Genomic DNA, 4,151 nt, shown 5'->3' on the forward strand with positions numbered 1-4,151 from the left:
GATTCGACATCAGCCTTCTCACTGGGGTTGGTTTCACCAAGAGCGGTAGCTATTATTACGTCTCAAATCCTTGCAATCTGGCACTTGGCAGCTACTGCGGGATCCTGCGTCCTTCCCTATCAACAATCACAGCTTAAGTTTCGGTAGTTTGGTAGTTCTGTCGGCAGACAGGCCGCGAAGTGTCACGGGATCGGCCGTCAATCATGCTGATTGGTCTACAAGGGCGACGTTCGCGAAGCACGGCGTCGCAAGTGGCCGAATTTCTCGCGATTGGCGGCGCGAGCTTCAAATTTCATATGATTTTCCGGATCTATGGTCCACGGTCTTTTCTGCTATCCTCGGGCATAGGATGTTCATACCCTTTTTTTCGCACCTTTCGTCGTTTGCATCCGGGCCACGAGATGTACCTTTCCATTTCAGCCTGCAGGCGTCGGGCAGCGGATGTGTCTTAACGGCAGCCGATCGCTTCTCGCTAATTCTTGCTGAGAAGATGTCGACAGCAGTAAAGGACTCTCAGAAAAAAATACAAGTATTAAGATTTGCCATAAATGTTTTGCTGACCTGCTCCACGCTTCCCTCGACGAGCCAACTTCTCGGTGTCTGTCCTCTCCTTCTCGTCAGTTGGTAGAGACGATAAAAAATTACACGCAATTTTATAATTAGGGCTGTTACTTTTTGCTCACTTTGAATGTTCGAAATTTCGACGTTAACTTCGATCTTTCAAAGTTTAAGGTGCCATCGAAGCTTCGAAACTTTGATGTTTAAAATTAACTTCAAAGCTTCGAAGTTTCGAAGTTTTGAAAAATACATTAAAAATTTTAATTTTCTTAATTAGATTGTTTTATTGATCATTATTTTTTTTTATTTACACGTGTATCCAGTTTAATTATTAATTTGTAACATTTCAGGTTATAATATTTTCAAATTTTTTAAGAATAATTTCATATATACATATATTAATTTTTTTATTTACAATGTAAATTTTTTGAATAAATTTACCATTTGCACAAATGTATTTTTCGAGATTTCGAAACTTCAAAGGCTCTTTAAATTTCGAAGCTTCGAAAGAATTCAAAGTTTTTAATGCCGAAGTTTTAAATAATAATTCACCGATCTCAATCTGTCGTTATGTTCCGATAAAAAAAAAATTAATTAAAAGCGCGTCGAAATACAGCACGAAACTGCGCGGATACGATCGCTTCCCTAAATCGGGGAGGATGCAAAATCCGAAATCGCGCTTCCTCGGTCAGGCATTGGGCCCTTGTAACAGACGATCGAAAAACGTCACAACTCCAGAATTGTATCATTATTTTATAATACATTTTCATATATTTTTTAGAGCACATATAAAAAAAATATTATTTATTAACCTTTTAACGGCGAGAGTGGTCAATATATTGACCACCTAGAGGACACATAATTTTTTATGTTTTTTTCAGGGAAAATTTTATGCGTTGAATATGGAAAAAATAGTGTAAAAATTTCTGGAAGCACCCTTGACCTTGAAAATCGCTATTTCTTTTATTAAAAAAAAAATTTAACCTTGAAATGGCATTTTCAAGGTCAAGAATGCCACCAGGATTTTTTTCACTATTTTTTCCGTATTCAGCGCATCAAATTACGTAGGAAAATACTTTCAAACCTTCGCGCTAAATTTTTTATTGGATTTTATCTTTGCGGGCGCGGCTGGTCGATATTTCGACCAGCAGTCAGGTGGGGGATTCCATATAAGAAATTCATTGAATTTATTTATAAATTTCACGTCTAATAAGAAGTCGATTTTTTTTAACTCATATTTCCCCGCCCTTAAAAGATTAAAATAACTTATGATCTAGATGGTAAATGTCATTAAATTTTTTATATTATTTGTAAATACGTTTTATAATTAGATAATCTATAATTTTTTCATAATTTTTTTATTATTTTGAAATTAGGGGGATCGTATTAGGGACAAAGGTAACATTTTTAATTTAAAATTTTAGAACAGTTAAATTATAATATTTACATTTAAAAAACCTATATCTTTAGATGTAGAATTTATTTAAGTACAAAATTTTCTTATGTTTAATTTTGTAATGTAACTAGGAAAAAGGTTATTACTGTTTAAACACTACGAGGAATACTGTTACAACTGTCCCCAGCCCCAGGGACGGTTGTAACTGTAGAGAGGGAATACGATTGTATTATATTATTTATAGGTAAACACTTAGCTATTTATTAAGTTTTATACTATACAATTATTTATAATCACATATGTTAATGTTATATGGATATATCTAATATATATTTAATAAAATTAATTATAATAAAATCAAAAGGACAAAATCTATATAAAATCGGAAAAAAGTTCTCTTTCTTTCTAATAAGTTCAAATAACATAGTGAAAAAAGCACTCTAATAAAACCAAGCAAATCCGGAGACAATTGTCCTTTAATGATATTTTATAATTCGAAATAAAGTTTCAAAATAAATATATAGTTGAAAATCAATTAAAATATGCAAATCATCAACATAAATGATCACTAAAACTTTTTTAGGTAATACGTTATAACTTCACCATAAAAAAACTATTGGAATTTTTTTATGTGGAAACTATCGCGTACGCGGGAAATAAAGATATAGATTGTTAAGAACACAGAGCGTACATTTATTACGACTGAACGCAATGAGAATACATGGAAAGAGAGACAAACAAAGGTAGTCGTAGCGCCACCATCAACTCATAAACTAAAGAAAACATACATAGAGTGGCATCTACCGATCACTAATACCGCCTCGAGGTCACTCCTCGAGGCCAATGAGATTAAATCTATACCAACAAAAACAAAAATATTTTAGATTTTGTTTACATAATAAAACTTACTTGACGAATAAAAAAAGTATTTTTTGCTTCTGCATACGTGCACGTTTCCTGTGGGCCGACAAAGAACTAACAAATTAATATCGATCTGTCTAATGATTTTTGCCTTACCGCCACATACATATACATATTATAGTTTTAAAATTATTCACGATGCTACTGTACAACTGTACCCTGTTTGTCCCCGGTCTCCCCTAATACGTCCTTAAATAAATTTATAGAAGTTTTGGGATTTGTGAAAAATTCTGCAGATATTGAATAAAATAAGTTATTAAACTTGTGAATAATTCAGGGCTTATCAACTTTAAATTAAAAATAATTTATAAGAATTTTTTCTATTTCTTATTGGCATATTTTTTTCTGACATTGTCAAATACAATTAAAGAATTTGCAATCTATTACAATACATGTGCATAAATTATACTTTATTTGGATAAATAAATAATTAAATTTAATCTATCTTTTTTATAATTAACTACATATATTATTTACAAAATGTCACGCAAAGATAAGCCCAACAAGTAAAAGTAAGCATTACATATTACAAGTACCCTACCGAAAATGTTCGATTAAAATCGATTATAAAAAAAAGTTGTCCGAATCGATCGGGATTTCTGCACCAAAAATACGGTATTAAAAAGGATTAAAATCATTCAAACCGGATATAAATCACTTTAGACGGATTAGTATCAGGTGATAGGAATCTGTCAATCCAAACTTCGACGATTGCTCGTACAAAAAAAGCAATTGGTCGATCCAAAATTTACTAATTGATATATGAATATATCATGTCAAAATTAATTATATAGTTCAACTAATAATAAAATTTTATATATATTTTTTTATTCTAAATGTAATATAGAATTAATCGAACCAATAACAAGAAAAAATTTTCGAAACTAAACTCGAATTTATGATGAATGTAAGGATTAATACAACATTTCAATGCACGCATATTATTTCAGGACACAAATCTCAATCGAAATGGATTTTTTTTTTTAATCGGTTTTAATCGCATTTTTGCAACTAACGGTCACCCATCCAATCCACGACTGCCATCAACGCTGCTTGACTTCTGTGATTGAGAACTGCAAACACTTCGTGATGATCCATGACTACTCGATATTAATAAATACATATCCGTGACAGATCAGATCAATAAAGTTATCAAAAAGATGAAAATATTTTTTTTATAATGTTAACATACAATAACATGATAGATAGTCGAAATAACGACAGTAAAATACAAATAAGTACAACACACGTAAAATACTGGATCAAGAGAAACGAA

The sequence above is a fragment of the Wasmannia auropunctata genome, unplaced genomic scaffold (genome assembly GCF_000956235.1).
Source record: "Wasmannia auropunctata unplaced genomic scaffold, wasmannia.A_1.0 LD336106.1, whole genome shotgun sequence".
NCBI classification, from domain to species: Eukaryota; Metazoa; Arthropoda; class Insecta; order Hymenoptera; family Formicidae; genus Wasmannia; species Wasmannia auropunctata.